The sequence below is a fragment of the Suncus etruscus genome, chromosome X (assembly GCF_024139225.1).
Source record: "Suncus etruscus isolate mSunEtr1 chromosome X, mSunEtr1.pri.cur, whole genome shotgun sequence".
Lineage (NCBI taxonomy): Eukaryota > Metazoa > Chordata > Mammalia > Eulipotyphla > Soricidae > Suncus > Suncus etruscus.
Window position 1 is genome coordinate 90,300,457 of NC_064868.1, and position 18,211 is coordinate 90,318,667.

The 18,211-nt window shown below is 37.1% G+C and overlaps 1 long non-coding RNA gene across 1 annotated transcript in view; it reads left to right on the forward strand.

The window, feature by feature from the left end:
- The first annotated feature begins 638 nt into the window (after positions 1–638).
- Positions 639–18,211, forward strand: part of LOC125999491 (uncharacterized) — a 91,059-nt gene continuing 73,486 nt past the window's right edge. Inside the window, exon 1 of the long non-coding RNA XR_007492106.1 lies at positions 639–790. This is a non-coding gene — a long non-coding RNA (uncharacterized LOC125999491). The remainder of the gene's footprint in view (positions 791–18,211) is intronic.

Genomic DNA, 18,211 nt, shown 5'->3' on the forward strand with positions numbered 1-18,211 from the left:
AATACCCCACTCTTTTTTTTTTTTTTTTTTTTTGGTTTTTGGGCCACACCCGTTTGATGCTCAGGGGTTACTCCTGGCTATGTGCTCAGAAATCGCCCCTGGCTTGGGGGGACCATATGGGACGCCGGGGGATCGAACCGCGGTCCTTCCTTGGCTAGCGCTTGCAAGGCAGACACCTTACCTCCAGCGCCACCTACCCGGCCCCGAGAATACCCCACTCTATACTACCAGTCTGGGATAAAACTTTATAATAACAGCATACCCTGCTCTACAATATCAGTCTGGGATAAAATTTAATATTAATGAGAACATCACCCACTCTACATACCAGTCTGGGATAAAACTTAATATTAAAGTCATAGTACATGGATCAGTAATCTACCAACTTGAAGGAGCTATATTTGGCATCTCATGGCCCACTCCTCATCAGTGTGCTCCCCCCAAAAGAAAGCCCATGGAAAACTCCTCAGAGTTTGTTAGTGGTGGCGGAACTTTGTATTCGGCTGACATTTTCAGTCGAATAGAAAGAACTGCTTTTCGGCTTCTCGGTATGGCATTTTCTCTGGATGAACACAGTGACTGTCTTTCTTACCTTTTTTTCCCCTTATGTTCTTCCAATTGGTTATACGAAACTCTGCCACTCTCCTGAATAGGCTACCAGGCATTACCTGCATGCTGTGCTCCTGTGGAGAGATGGCAGTAATATTGGCTAAGATAAACTGGAGCTTCTGTGAATGAAGCATAAATGCAGTGAAGTGTGTGGAGCCGGAAGATTTCATGTTTTCTACAGGTAATTTGGGGGAGGGGAGGGAGATCTGTCATTTAATCAAATTCATAGTCATTATGTAAATTTATTCACTTGCAACCCACTACTTATTTTATTATCTTCTTTTCATTTGACAGTGCTTAGATACAATTTGAACTTGGAATTCCAGGGGTAGAACACTGTTGATTGGAGTTATAGTAAGGAAAAATGAACAGTGGAAATGAGATGGAAGCTTTCTTCTTGCTACCAATTGATGCCTTTATATGTATACAGGTGTCTAACAAAGGGATTTTGGAATAAAGTGTACCTGTTTAATGTTTCAGTCCTTCTGTTTGAAGTCTCCAATAAATCACAGTTTTGAAATGTATTATTAAAAATATTTCTGTCAAAAGGAAATTCTTTACACTAAAGGAGATAAGGTTCACGCTGGCTCTAACATACATCTGGGTCTCCTTTTCACTCGTGTAGCCCATTTTCACATGGTTCCTTGTGACTATTTGATATTGGGTCATTTTCACCATACCATTAAAGCAAGTATTTCCATTGATCAGTACTAGATTTGGTAGGTTGTTTAAAAGAAACAGTGAGGGGAGGAGTATGGAGAAACGGAAGATACAGATTATCTATCATATTTTGAGGCCGAGGAAGAACATAAAAACCCAGTCACGTTGTATTTTTCAAAAGGCACATGGGCTTTTTGACCCTGTGATTCACACTAATGATCATGTGTAATTAAGTAATGAGGCTAAATACTTTAGATCTGAGATCTAAAGAGTGAAATTAAAAAGGAAGTGAGGGACATGCATGATGACACATTGTGCAGACGTTGATAAGACTAAATTGGTATTTTGGGTATCTTGGGTATCTTTCCTCTCCACTCTGTTTTCCTCTCCCCATTTACTCTTATCCCTTCTCTGGCAGTAAAGACTATATGAGGTGCTCCACTCATAACTGGAACATGCAGTCCTCTGGTCAGTCAGAAAGTCTTTCCTTTAATCTGCTGTTGTTTATCCTGCTCTGTTTTCTAGACATGCGGGCCAACAACTTGGAATAAGATTACTCAAATTTGGGTTCCATTCAAATGACCATATTTCTACTACATTGAATAAGAGCTACTCATTTCAGTGAAATGTTTTTAATCCAGGAACCCTTAGTAACTCCATGAATCACAACATGGCCTGTGGGAAATAAATATGGTGTCTTACTCTTAACTAAGATTGAGATGAAAGTGTTTTCCTGTCTGGTTTTCTGTCAGCTTTCTCACCTCAAATTGTGAATAACAATTTACTAACTCTGAGAGTTGATTGAAGGATTCAGTATATGAAAGTATTCAGTAGTAGATCTGATCTAGAATAAGTGTTCAGGGAGTGAAAGTTGAATCAGAATGAATTTATGGATAAGTGGACAAATGGTCATAATCCAACATTATTGTGCAGCACTCACACTGGAGCTTCCAGGGTAAAAAGTGAGGGTTTGAGTTAATTGAAAATAACAGTTCTAATTTAGATGTTACCAGTCATAGGTGACAAAATTTCTTTCATTGTGACCATGAGACAGGAGTAGATTTATACACTAATATACAAAAATGTGAGGCATACGAAAAGTCTATCAGAGGATCATGCCAGTGGAAAATTATGCAATTGCTATTACAGGATGTTTGATTTGGACTATACAATATGTTGTACTACTTTTGCATAAATGCCCCTTGTACCTCAATTTTGTATTTTATCATTGATTGGTTTTATCTATATGACATCTATCACCTTTTTATCTATCACCTATTATCTAAATATCTCTTGATCACATATTCATTCATCCAAATATTCATCTCTTCATTCAGTGTTTTGAAAAATATACTTCATTTTTTGTGTACTGATAATAGAGATGTTTATGATATTCTCTGACTTTAGGAGCTAATAGTCTAGTGGTAGACATGGACAATCAAGCATCTAGTTTCAACTTTCTGCAGTCAAAAGTGGTAAATTGCAAACAGGAATCCTGCAACAATAAGAAGGTTCTTCCCTAACATGGAGTGAGTGTTAATGGCCAAGGAACACTCTGGAATATATGCTCTCTTAACTGAGTCTTAAAGGGTTAAACATTTGAAAGTTACCCACACACCACAAGAAAATATCAAAAAACAATGGGGAAATCTCTACTTCCATCATAAGTATAAGACCTGTATTACACTACCTCTTTACCTGCTTTTCCCCAAATGTATGCTAGTCTCTTGCATCACTTTGTTCCTTTAATTACTTTTTGTTTCATTTTTTAAATCTTTTTTCTTTTTATATATATGTGAGCACATACATTTTTATTTCTATTTTTATCTTTTTGGGGGTGTGACCTATTTCTGTTTTCTTCTCTTTCCACCCTCAAATGCACTGGCAATATAATGTAGCACCATTTCCCCCTGCAAAGGCACACTAAAAAAGGGGGAAATCTTACATATAAAAACAAGCTCTTATCTACTAGAGATAAGAACTCATACTTGTTTACAATACAGGGGCATCTCCCACCTTGAAAATATGTCATGTGGTCCCAACTTAGACCCCAGGTGATTAGACAACAACCGTTCAGCCTTGAACCCTGGATCCCAGGCATAGAAATGACACAGTTCTTCACAACAGCCACAAGAAACAGATCCAATCCAGGACATCCTTAATATTGTCCGGACACCAGCAAGTGCCAGCTCTAATGTGATATCCTGACAATGAGGAAACTGGGAACAACTTGACCTAAAAGCGGGTTATACTACCTCACCAACTAACAGTAAGACAAAATCAGAACACTTGTCATCCTTTGGTCTGTCCAAATGCCACGATCGCGATTTACAGATGACTGGCTGATAGAACCATGACCGGACTGTATTTTTCCTGGGACCAATAAAAAAGCCCTAGTCTAGGGTTTGAGCTACGACCTGCACAAGTTTTTTTAATTAATAATTTATTTAGGGGCCGGAGAGATAGCATGGAGGTAAGGCGTTTGCCTTACTGCAGAAGGTTGCTGGTTTGAATCCCGGCATCCCATATGGTCCCCTGAGCCTGCCAGGAGAAATTTCTGAGCATAGATACAGGAGTATCCCCTGAGCGCTGCCAGGTGTGACCCAAAAACCTATAATAATAATAATTATTATTATTATTTATTTAAGCACCATGGTTACAAACATGTTTATAGTTCGGTTTCAGCCATAAAATGCATACCCCCTTCACCAGTGCAACTTTCCTGTTACCAATGTCCCCCATATCCCTCTTCCCCATTCCCTGCCTGTCTTTTAGACTGGATTGTATTTCTCTATCATTGTCATGGTAGTTGTTAGTGTAGTTATTTCTCTAACTGTACTTATCACTCTTTGTGGTAAACTTCTTATCATGGGCTGGTCCATCAGGCCCTCATCTCTATTATCTCTGGGTATCATCATCATCATCATCATCATCATCATCATCATCATTATTATACTGTCTTTTATTTTAATTTTGGCTTTGGGGCCATTCCTGGCTTTGTGGTCAGGGCAAATTTCTGGGAGTGTACAGGAGACCATATGTGACACCACAGGTCTAATCCTGGTCATTTGCTTATAAGGCAATTACCTGCCTCTGTGCTATCTCTTCAGCACCAGTTTACAAAGGTGATTTAAGTAGAGGAAAGGAAGCTCCAATTTAGGGGATTGCCTGCCTTATCCTCTGCAATTCTGTGCTGTGTAATACTAGCAAGTGTGCACTGGTCAGATGTGATAAGTAGACATGAGATTGTACAACCAGCCTTTTAAATGGAAGTGTTCTGAACTGTTTAAACACTTTCTGTAAAGGGTCAGAGAGTATATATTTAAGGTTTTGAGGGACATAAGTTCATATAACAGCTATTCAGCTATGTAATGCTACTCAATAGTTTGAATTTGTGCTTCCCCCATTTTCAAATTGGATATTTCTTGGTGATAACATGTCAGTTCTTTATATGTAAAATATATGTCTTTGGTCATTGATATGGTTTGAAATATTTACAAATATTTTAAATATTTTATTTGAATATTCCAAATATTAAAATATTTCCCACTCTGTAGCATGTCTTTTTATTTTCTTTATAGTTTTTATAGGGAGAAAAAACATTTTGAGTCTAACTTGTAAATATTCTTTACAGATCACATTTTGAGTATGATGTCTAAGAACTCTTTACCTAATCAAAGATCAAAAAGATTTTCCTCCATTTTTTTCTAAAAGTTTTATATGTTTTTTAATTCACATATAGGTGTATTATTCACCTTGAGTTAATTTTTGTGTGAAATGAAATTTTGTCAAGCTTATGTATTTTTGCATGTATTTTCAACATCATTTGTTGAAAAGACTTTTTTGTCTATTGATTTTCTTTTGCACCCTTGTAAAAAAATCAATTAGCCATACTTACATAAACTTATTTCTGAGCCCTGTTATATTTCATTGATCTATGTTTCCTTCCATTTGCCAAGACCACGTTATCTTGATTACTGTAGATTTACATTATGTCCTAAAATCAGATAATTTTATTTCACAAACTTTGTTCCTCCTCTACAAAATTGATTTAGCTCCTTTGCTTTCAATTAAATTTGACAACCCACTTACTAAAAATAAAAAACAATTTTTATGTGATATTGGTTGAAATCACACTAAAACTGGAGATCAATTTAGGGAGAATTGTCATTTATCATGTTGTTTCATTCAATCCATGAACACAGTATATCTCCCAACATATTTAATTTTTTTAAATTTCTTTCTTCAATAATTTATAGTTTCAAGAACATGGATCCTCAACAAACTGTGTTAGGTTTACCTCTAAAGTTTTTCATTCTGTTTGTATTTATATAAATGATATTATTTTAATCATGATACCCCTGAAATAACAGTATTGCAAATCCTAGTGTCTAAAAAAAGAAAGAGAGAGAGAAATAGAGACAAAAATGTCTGCCATAGAGGCACATAAGAGGGAGTGCAGGGGGGGGGACAGCAAGAGGGAAACTGGGGACATTGGTGAAGGGAAATGGGCACTGGTGAAAGGATGAGTGTCATAAGCAACTTGGTCACTATCTCACAGTGTTTCATTATAAAAATTACTTAAAAATTTTTTATTTAAAAATAAAAAATGAAAAAAATTGTTTTCCAATGCATATAGTGTATATATTATATATATATATATATATATAACTTTTTTATGTTGATTTTGACTCTTGTGTCCTTTTATCTTGTTAAACTCACTATGGCTAGGAAATTATTTTTGTGCATTACTTGGGGTTCTTGTAAACCATTATATTTCGGCCAATAGCATCTTTAATACTTTCTGTCCAATATTTATGCCTTTAAGCACCTAGGCAACCTTTTTGCTTACTGATTATAGTTTGATTTTGAAATGGTGATGATAGAGGGTATATTATATTGCTTCTGATCATAGGAAAAATCATTTAGTCTTTTGCCATATTTATTATGGTTATCAGTAGGTTTTTAGAAGACATGCTTCAGCTTATTGACAATTTTTTTCTAATCCTAGTTTGCTTATTTTACTGTAAATTGATGTTGGCCTTTTTAAATGCATTTTATAACAATAATATAATCTCTTTTTTCTTTATATTCATATAGTGAATTAAATTACTATATTTTTGTATTATTAAACAGGACTTTGGATATCATTAAACTCCGCATGATTTTGGTGTTTCCTATATTTACATATTGCTAGATTTTATGTGATACTGTTTTGAAGATTTATGTGACTGTATTCATAAGAGATATTGGCCTGTAATTTGATTTTTTGAACTTCTAATCTGATTTATATATATATATATATATATATATATCAATATTAGACTCACCTCATAGTTTAAATTGAGAAGCATTTCCTTCTTTTTTAGTTTTTGAATGAGATTTGTAGAGGTAATATTATTTCTTCTTTAAAAATTGTACAGTGTTTGTTGTGAAGTTATAGGGTCTTGAAGATTTATTTCAGATTTAAATTACAAATTTAATTTCTTTTTTTTATTTAAACACCTTGATTACATACATGATTGTGTTTGGGTTTCAGTCATAAAAGGAACACCACCCATCACCAGTGCAGCATTCCCATCACCCATGTCCCAAATCTCCCTCCTCCCCACCCGACCCCTGCCTGTACTCTAAACAGGCTCTGCATTTCCCTCATACATTCTCAATATTAGGACAGTTCAAAATGTAGTTATTTCTCAAACTAAACTCATCACTCTTTGTGGTGAGCTTCCTGAGGTGAGCTGGAACTTCCAGCTCTTTTCTCTTTTGTGTCTGAAATTTATTATTGCAAGAATGTCTTTCATTTTTCTTAAAACCCATAGATGAGTGAGACCATTCTGCGTTTTTCTCTCTCTCTGACTTATTTCACTCAGCATAATAGATTCCGTGTACATCCATGTATAGGAAAATTTCATGACTTCATCTCTCCTGAAAGCTGCATAATATTCCATTGTGTATATGTACCACAGTTTCTTTAGCCATTCGTCTGTTGAAGGGCATCTTGGTTGTTTCCAGAGTCTTGCTATGGTAAATAGTGCTGCAATGAATATAGGTGTAAGGAAGGGATTTTTGTATTGTATTTTTGTGTTCCTAGGGTATATTCCTAGGAGTGGTATAGCTGGATCGTATGGGAGCTCGATTTCCAGTTTTTGGAGGAATCTCCATATCGCTTTCCATAAATGTTGAACTAGACGGCATTCCCACCAGCAGTGGATAAGAGTTCCTTTCTCTCCACATCCCCGCCAACACTGTTTATTCTCATTCTTTGTGATGTGTGCCATTCTCTGGGGTGTGAGGTGGTATCTCATCGTTGTTTTGATTTGCATCTCCCTGATGATTAGTGATGTGGAACATTTTTTCATGTGTCTTTTGGCCATGTGTATTTCTTCTTTGTCAAAGTGTCTGTTCATTTCTTCTACCCATTTTTTGATGGGGTTAGATGTTTTTTTCTTGTAAAGTTCTGTCAGTGCCTTGTATATTTTGGAGATTAGCCCCTTATCTGATGGGTATTGGGTGAATAGTTTCTCCCACTCAGTGGGGGGCTCTTGTATCCTGGGCACTATTTCCTTTGAGGTGCAGAAGCTTCTCAGCTTAATATATTCCCATCTGTTAATCTCTGCTTTCACTTGCTTGGAGAGTGCAGTTTCCTCCTTGAAGATGCCTGTAATGTCCTGGAGTGTTTTGCCTATGTGCTGTTCTATATATCTTATGGTTTGGGGGCTGATATCGAGGTCTTTAATCCATTTGGATTTTACCTTCGTACATGATGTTAGCTGGGGGTCTAAGTTCAATTTTTTGCAAGTGGCTATTCAATTGTGCCAACACCACTTGTTGAAGAGGCTTTCCCTGCTCCATTTAGGATTTCCTGCTCCTTTATCAAAAATTAGGTGGTTGTATGTCTGGGGAACATTTTCTGAGTATTCAAGCCTATTCCACTGATCTGAGGACCTATCCTTATTCCAATACCGTGCTGTTTTGATAACTGTTGCTTTGTAGTACAGTTTAAAGTTGGGGAAAGTAATTCCTCCTATATTCTTTTTCCCAATGATTGCTTTAGCTATTCGAGGGTGTTTATTGTTCCAAATGAATTTCAAAAGTGTCTGATCCACGTCTATGAAGAATGTCATGGGTATCTTTAGAGGGATGGCATTAAATCTGTATAATGCCTTGGGGAGTATTGCCATTTTGATGATGTTAATCCTGCCAATCCATGAGCAGGGTATGCGTTTCCATTTCCGTGTGTCTTCTCTTATTTCTTGGAGCAGAGTTTTATAGTTTTCTTTGTATAGGTCCTTCACATATTTAGTCAAGTTGATTCCAAGATATTTGAGTTTGTGTGGCACTATTGTGAATGGGGTTGTTTTCTTAATGTCCATTTCATCCTTATTGCTATTGGTGTATAGAAAGGCCATTGATTTTTGTGTGTTAATTTTGTAGCCTGCCACCTTGCTATATGAGTCTATTGTTTCTAGAAGCTTTTTGATAGAGTCTTTAGGGTTTTCTAAGTAGAGTATCATGTCATCTGCAAACAGTGAGAGCTTGACTTCTTCCTTTCCTATCTGGATTCCCTTGATATCCTTTTCTTGCCTAATCGCTATAGCAAGTACTTCCAGTGCTATGTTGAATAGGAGTGGTGAGAGAGGACAGCCTTGTCTTGTGCCAGAATTTAGAGGGAAGGCTTTCAGTTTTTCTCCATTGAGGATAATATTTGCCACTGGCTTGTAGTAGATGGCCTTCACTATATTGAGAAAGGTTCCCTCCATTCCCATCTTGCTGAGAGTTTTGATCAAGAATGGGTGTTGGACCTTATCAAATGCTTTCTCTGCATCTATTGATATGATCATGTGGTTTTTATTTTTCTTGTTATTGATGTTGTGTATTATGTTGATAGATTTACGGATGTTAAACCAGCCTTGCATTCCTGGGATGAAACCTACTTGATCGTAGTGGATGATCTTTTTAACGAGGCATTGAATCCTATTTGCCAGGATTTTGTTGAGGATCTTTGCATCTGCATTCATCAGTGATATTGGTCTGTAATTTTCTTTTTTGGTAGTGTCTCTGTCTGGTTTAGCTATCAAGGTGATGTTGGCTTCATAAAAGCTATTTGGAAGTGTTTCTGTTTGTTCAATTTCATGAAAGAGTCTTGCCAAGATTGGCAGTAGTTCCTCTTGGAATGTTTGATAGAATTCATTAGTGAATCCATCTGGACCTGGGCTTTTGTTTTTCGGCAGACATTTGATTACTGTTTTAATTTCATCAATGGTGATGGGGGTGTTTAGATATGCTACATCTTCTTCCTTCAACCGTGGAAGATTATAAGAGTCCAAGAATTTATCCATTTCTTCCAGGTTCTCATTTTTAGTGGCGTAGAGTTTTTCAAAGAGTTTCTGATTACCCTTTGAATCTCTGTCATATCAGTAGTGATCTCTCCTTTTTCATTCCTGATACGAGTTATCAAGTTTCTCTCTCTCTCTTTCTTTGTTAGGTTTGCCAGTGGTCTATCAATCTTGTTTATTTTTTCGAAGAACCAACTTCTGCTTTCGTTGATCTTTCGGATTGTTTTTTGGGTTTCCACTTCATTGATTTCTGCTCTCAGCTTTGTTATTTCCTTCTGTCTTCCTATTCTTGGGTCCTTTTGTTGAGCATTTTCTAGTTCTATTAGCTGTGTCATTAGGCTACTCAGGTAAGCTCCTTCTTCCTTCCTGATGTGTGCTTGCAAAGCTATGAATTTTCCTCTCAGTACTGCTTTTGCTGTGTCCCATAAGTTCTGATAGTTTGTGTCTTTATTGTCATTTGTTTCCAGGAACCTTTTTATTTCCTCCTTGATTTCATCTCGGACCCACTGGTTATTGAGCATGAGGCTGTTTAACTTCCAGGTGTTAAAGTGTTTCTTCTGAGTCCCTTTGGAGTTCACAAATAATTTCAGAGCCTTGTGGTCAGCGAAGGTAGTCTGCAAAATTTCTATCCTCTTGATCTCATGGAGGTATGTTTTACGTGCCAGCATGTAGTCTATCCTGGAGAATGTCCCATGTACATTGGAGAAGAATGTGTATCCAGGTTTCTGGGGATGGAGTGTCCTATATATATCCACTAGGCCTCTTTCTTCCATTTCTCTCCTCAGGTCTAGTATATTCTTGTTGGTTTTCAGTCTGGTTGACCTATCCAGTGTTGACAAAGCTGTGTTTAGGTCCCCCACAATTATTGTGTTGTTGTTGATATTATTTTTCAGATTTGTCAACAGTTGTATTAAATATTTTGCTGGCCCCTCATTCGGTGCATATATGTTTAGGAGAGTGAATTCTTCCTGCTCTACGTACCCCTTGATTAATATAAAATGTCCATCTTTGTCCCTTACAACCTTCCTGAGTATAAAGTTTGCATTATCTGATATTAGTATGGCCACTCCAGCTTTTTTATGGGTGTTGTTTGCTTGGATAATTTTTCTCCAGCCTTTTATTTTGAGTCTATGTTTGTTCTGACTATTCAGGTGCGTTTCTTGTAGGCAGCAGAAGGTTGGATTGAGTTTTTTGATCCATTTAGCCACTCTGTGTCTCTTAACTGGTGCATTTAGTCCATTGACGTTGAGAGAAAGAATTGTCCTGGGATTTAACGCCATCTTTATTTCAAAATTTGGTGTGTCTCTTGGGTAGTCTTGTCTTAGATTAGGTCTTTCAGTTTTTCTCTTAAGACTGGTTTTGTGTCTGTGAAGTTTCTGAGCTGTTTTTTGTCTGTGAAGCCATGTATTCTTCCGTCAAACCGGAAAGTGAGTTTTGCTGGGTATAGTATTCTGGGTGAAGCATTCATTTCATTCAGTTTTGTCACAATATCCCACCACTGCTTTCTGGCATTGAGTGTTTCTGGTGACAGGTCTGCTGTAAATCTCAGGGAAGCTTGCTTGAACGTGATTTCCCCTTTTGATCTTGCTGTTTTCAGAATTCTGTCTCTATCTGTGGGATTTGTCATTGTGACTAGGATGTGTCTTGGGGTGGTTTTTCTGGGGTCTCTTTTGGTTGGTACTCTTCGGGCATGCAGGATTTGATCACATATATTCTTTAGCTCTGGAAGTTTCTCTTTAATGATGTTCTTGACCGTTGATTCTTTCTGGAAATTTTCTTCCTGGGTCTCTGGGACTCCAATGATTCTTAAGTTGTTTCTGTTGATCTTATCATAGACTTCTATTTTCATCTGTTCCCATTCTTTGACTAATTTTTCCATTGTCTGCTCATTTGCTTTAAGCTTTTTGTCCAATCTCTCCTGCTGTATGGAATTGTTATGTATCTCATCTTCCACAGCACCAAGTCTATTCTCAGCTTCTGATACCCTGTCCCAGAGCCTACCCATTTTGTCATTCACTTCGTTTACTGACTTTTTCAGTCCTGTTAGTTGACATGTTATTTCAGTTTGGAGTTTTGTGATTTCTGTCTTCATATTTTCTTGGTTCTTATTATTGTTCTGTTCAACTCGATCCATGGTTTCTTGGAGTCCGTTGAGCATCTTCCATATTGCTAGTCTAAAGTCCTTATCTGAGAGGTTGATTAGTTGGTTGGTCATTATGTGGTCCTCAGAATTGTCATCTTCATTCTCTATGTCTGATGCTGGCCTGCGTTGTTTCCCCATTGTCACACTTGTATTGTGGGTTTTTCTACGTTTTGTGGTATTCATTGTCTATATGATGCAGGCAGCACACTCCTCTGGCTCCTCCCTTTCTGGATGGGCTGACTTGCCTCTAAGGGAGGGGAGTCCTCTGTGGATGAAGCCTCACACTGGGTCAAATCTTAGGCCTGAGCATGCAACAGAGAAGACAATCCGGAGAGAAATGTTTGCTTCTGTGATATAGAGCCGTTCTTAGTGTGATTTTTCCTTCTTGTTGCCATGGAGTTCTTTCCTTAGAAAGAGTGCACGGCCGCGTACAGGTCACACTCACAGTTTTTCACAGTTGGGCCCCACTGGGCCGGTGTACTTTCGCGGATTTTCCCCGCCTGGTGTCACACACAGGGAGCCGGCTTTTGCAAAGCTTAGCCGGTTTTCATGCTCTGTAGTCCCTCCCTGAAAATGGCGTCTGGGCGAGCGAGGTTTCTGGAGCCTCTTTTTGCCCCACTCGCAAGAGTTTCACGCAAGAGGACAGTAGACAGACATAGACAGGTCACACTCACAGTTATTCACAGTTGGGCCCCACTGGGCCGGTGTACTTTCGCGGATTTTCCCCGCCTGGTGTCACACACAGGGAGCCGGCTTTTGCAAAGCTTAGCCGGTTTTCCACAAATTTAATTTCTTAAATGACTATATATAATCATTATGTTTATCTCTTTAATGTTGTGTTTGTTCTGGTAAGTTTTTGTAACATTTTTGTAACATTTTGTAACATTTAATAGATTATTTTGCTTTTTCAGTCTTAAATCTGTGAAATAGGAATAGCAGAGCCTCTTAACTCATTGATCAAAGCAATTCCTAGTACAATTATAAGAGACTCTGAATAGCCAAACCAATTCTAAGAAAAAAGAGGGGAGGCATTTCATTTTCCAATGTTGAACTATGCTACAAAGCTATAATAATCAAAACTGCACAGTAATGTAGTTTTACCTTGTAATAAAGATAAACCTACAGATGAATGGGGTAGAATTGGAAGTCCTAAGTTAAGCCCCACGATTTATGGCCAGCTGATATCTGATAAAGGAGCTAAATATGTAGTGGAGCAAAGACAATTTCTTCAACACATGATAAAGGGGAACTGGGAAGCTACAGGTAAAAAAATTAGAACTGTACCTCACAACCTTCACAGATAAAAACTCAGAGTGGTTTAAGGATCTTGAGATTAATGAGAAACTATAAAATGTATTGAACCGGTGAAGGTGACGTTCTTTTCTTTTATAACTGAAGCCCATCTACAAACATGTTTGTAATTATGGTACTTAAAGAAATATATTATTTAAAAAAAAGAGCATCTATGTTACACTATTGAAATCATGACTAACAGTAACTCACATGTTAGCTTTACTTAAAAATGCATTGAAGAATACATTGGCAGAACTCTCCAAGGAATTGACTGCAGAAGAACCTTCAATAAGATGACCTTAAAGACAGATCAAAAAGAGAATAAATAAATAGAGAAATGGGACTATATCAAATAAAAAAGATCCTGCACAGAAAAAAGAAACTGAAGTTTTAACATAAAAAGATCCATTCTGTCACTCTGTGTCTCCTAATTAGTGTTTTTAGCCTGTTGACATCGAGAACGATTATTGTAATGGAGGTTTGTGACATATTTTTGCAGTAGTTTAGAGTGTTTGTGGGATTCATTTTGTCTTAAAGTAGTCCTTTTAGTTCTTTTTTGGGGGGGAGGGGAAGGGGTCATACCCGGCAGTGCTCAAGGGTTATTTCTGGCTCGACGCTCGGAAATCACTCCTGGCAGGCTCGGGAGACCATATGGGATGCCGGTATACGAACCACCATTCTTCTGCATGCAATGCAAAGGCCTTACCTACATGCTATCTCTTGGCCCTAGTTCTTTTTTTTTTTTTTTGGTTTTTTGGGCCACACCCATTTGATGCTCACGGTTACTCCTGGCTAGACGCTCAGAAATTGCCTCTGGCTTGGTGGGATCATATGGGACACCGGGGGATCTAACCACGGTCCTTCCTTGGCTAGTACTTGCAAGGCAGACACCTTACCTTCAGTGCCACTTCACCGCCCCCCCCCCCAGTTCTTTTTTAAAATAAAATCTTTATTTAAGCACCATGATTACAAGCATGATTGTAGTTAGGTTTCACTCATCTGTTGAAGGGCATCTTGGTTGTTTCCAGAGTCTGGCTATTGTAAATAGTGCTGCAATGAATATAGGTGTGAGGAAGGGATTTTTGAATTGTATTTTTGCGTTCCTAGGGTATATCTTTAGGAGTTGTATAGCTGGATCACATGGGAGCTCAATTTCCAGTTTTTTTGAGGAATCTCCATATTGTTTTCCATAAAGTTTGGACTAAGTGGCATTCCCAACAGTAGTGAATAAGAGTTACTTTCAAAAAAGTTACTTTCTCATGAAAAGAGCAAATTAAGCAACAAATAGTGAGTGATTGCTATATGCCAAGTACAGAGAGTAAAAGGTTCTAAGAAAACCAAAGTTTATTAGTAAGAAAAGAAGCCCCTTGTGGAACTTGACTTATTCTGGGGGCTAGAGGTCAAATTTGTAGATTCTGACTTTGTAACTGAGCTAATAAGCAATACATTCAGGACCGATGATTAGAGCAGCTTCTGAGGTGATCCTAAGGACTTAATCCTTTTTGTGTGCAAAATAGATAAGCATGGAAGGAAGTGAGTGAGGTGAGTGGAATGGAAGTATCTGAGAGAGGTAGAGTCTAATCTAGCTGGATCAATTGTTCCCCCAGATTTGTATGACTAGAACAAAGCAGGTCAATGTGTAGCAAATTAGCAGAGACTAAATAGATTCCAAGAGGAAGAAGCGTTTCTTCAAAACTAAGGGCATCCTCTTCTTATTTCCTTACTCTAATCTCTACAATGTGAATTCTACAATGGCACAGCCTGGGGCTGGATTCCTCTTCTTAGATACTGACAAGGTAACCTTCCTACTAAAGATCAATTCTCAGGTTCTGTTGCTTTGGGTCATTTTGTAATTTTATTATTATATTTCTTTATATGCCACATATGAGGGAGATCATTCTGTATCTCTCCCTCTTCTTCTAATTTCACTCAGCAATATGCTCTACAGAATCTTTGTCTTTCCTTCATCCTTGTATTTTCTGCATCCCTGAGAAGTTAGCGTTTTTGAGGGTTGCCTATGATAGTTGGAAATGGTGGATTCGTGAGGAATGAGATGCCTAACTCAGTTTTCCTGTCCTATGATAAGACAGCATTTTAGTTCAGCACGTGGTAGAAGAGGAAATGCAACAATTGCCAAGTCCTGAGCACTGCCAGGTGTGGCTCCAGACAAAAAAAGAAGGGGGAGCTGGCAAGAAAGTACAGCAGATAAGGTGCTTGCCTTGCATGTGACTCACTTGATTCTATCCCTGGCATCTCATTCTGTTTCCCTAATCCTTACTTGGAGTTATCCCTAAGCATATACCCATAAACAGTCCTTTAGTACTGAAGGCTGCGGTCCAATTCCCTCCTCCCCTAGATGTGAGATTAAAAAATATTGGCAGGAATGATAGTACAGTGGAGAGGGTATTTGCTTTGCACATGGCTGACCCAGGTTCGATTTCTATCATCCCTGAGCCAGCCAGAGCCAGAAGTCATCCTTGGATACCACCAGTGTGGCCCAAAAAATTTAGAAATGAAACTTATTAATGAAAAAATGGTCAATGTCATCAGAACTGAAGATTTTGACTACAGAATGTAGCATATATATGGCATGGAGTTTGGAGTGGTCCTTGGGACACTGGTAGATGGAAGCATGCTCTCTGGTGATACATGGATTTTGAAATGATATATATATATGAGAAGTATGATTAACAGTATTTTAAATCCTATCACCTCACTAAAATTGTTTATTATTATTTTATTATAACAGTGATTTACAAAGATGTCCATATAGAGCTGTTTCAGACATTTATCCATTCAATGATTCAACATCAATCTCACCACAAATGTAATATTCCCTTCACCAATATTCCAAATTTCCCAACTCCTCCCAAGCCTGCTGCCTTGACAGACACAAAATATACTTTGTAGTGCTTATTACAAAAAAGTAGAAAATAGAGTGATCAAAAATATATCAATAAAAGCCAATTTGTAGTAATTATATCTCACAATGGTGTTACTATAATATTGAAGAATTACTGAGATGGTTGGTATATTTGAGCCTTCCATGTTATTTTAACTCACTGAGTTTAATTACCTTCTACATAATGTTCCCACCAAAATTGCTGTGTTCTTACTGGGCTATGAGTACTTTAAAATTTGGAGTTATTGTGTGACCATATATTTGACCACATTCTTCAGGAACTATGGAGCTGGTATACTTTGGTGGATTGTTGGCTTGGTCATATTTAGTTGTGGAGCTGTGCCATTTCTATGACAGAGTATGGGTGGTGGACCTTTTAGCAGGGAGTGTAATCTTCCCACCCTATTTCAAGAAGGTCTCAGGGTTCTCAGCCCAAAAACTTCTTCCTGGGATGATTTAAATGCCCTGTATTCTTTCCAGATTAGTTGTAGAGCTGGGTTGTTTCTATACCTATTTCCACAGTGATGTTGGGTATGGATGGGGGCTGTTGGACCTTCTGGCAAGGAGTGGAATAAACATGAACTCAAAACAATATGTGAATACATGTGTTCATTGAAATGCTTAAAAGTGCAATAGCAAGGATGTAAAATTAGCCCAACTGTCTAATAAAACATTGGATTGATGCATTTTGGCTTATATACATAATAGAATACTATGTAACAATAAGAAAAAAATTAAACCATAGTTTTCTGCATTTAATGAAATGATGAGTAGAAGAAGGCTACTTATGAATGCTCTATTGATCTATGGTATATAGGGAAATAAACCAAGAGTATAGAAAATATCAATTGATTAAAAATTCTGAGTCATGAATACAAACTGAGAGAACCAGATTGGGGGGGGAGGTTGACAGGAGGTGACACAGTGCCATGGGGAGGGAGTTTCTTGGGCACTTCAGTGGTGAAGATGTGAGGTAACTCTCTACTAATACTCCAAATTTCAGCTCTTATTACCTAAACTATAATGAAATTTAAAAATATTAATTTAAATGTTTATTTTTGATATGTCATTAAGTAGCAAACAGAAAAACTACAAGTTGTTTTTCCTATGATGTTTTATTTTATTTTTATAAATAAATACTTTAATTGAATCACCATGAGATACACAGTTTCATAATTTTTCATGATTGAGTCTCAATCATAAAACACACAACACCCTTTACCAGTGTACATGTCCTTCACTCTCATACTCCCCGTGCCCTCTCCCCTACCTGCCTATAGCAGACATTCTCTCTCTCTTTATCTCTCTCACTCCTTTTTCTTTTAAACTGTGGTTTGCAATATTATTACTGAAGGAGTATCATGCATTTCACTTTACCTCCTTTCAGCATCCAGTTCTTGTCCAGACTATCATTGCCATAGTGATTCCTTCTTTGCCCTAACCTTTATTCCCCTGCTAATTTTGGCAAGTTTCCTACATGGACTAGTCCTCCTGGCCCTGTCTCTATTGTCTCTGAATATTAATACCATACTATCTTCTTTATATACCACAAATAAATGTGATCATTCTATATCTATCCCTCTCCCTCTGACTTATTTTATTCAACACAACACTCTTCATATCTATAAATATATTAGCAAATTTTATGACTTATTTTTTTCTAAAAGCTGCATAATATTCAATTGTGGAGATGCACCACATTTTATATCCACTTTTCTGTTCTCAGACACTTGGGTTGTTTCTAGTTTCTGAAAATTATGAATAGTTCTGCAATGAATATATTTTAAGAATCATTCAAAGATGTATTTGCTATTTGAAAATATATCTAGCATTTTCATTTTGCATTCAACTCCACAAATTACATACCTCTTTTTGCCTGGTTTATACTCACAACATATTGATGCATACAAGTTAATTGATATTGGCTAGGGCTCCTGATATCTATTTTATAATAGTAACTCAGAGAATACGTCAGAGAAAGAAATTACAAATAAGCAAGAAGGAAAACCTAGAATAAAACATGTTGAGTCAGGAATATTCAGGTGATGGAAAAATACATAAATATATAATATTTAAAGAAACATAGATATATAAATTATATGTAAATATAGACGTAGAAATAAATATTGATATATGTTTATTCATGGAGTGCTTTAAATTTACATTCATATATTTATTACTATCTCCTGACAGAAACTAGAAGCAGCAACATTTAAGAATTTACTTCACTTATAACTACCTATGTAAAAACCATTCTCAAATAAA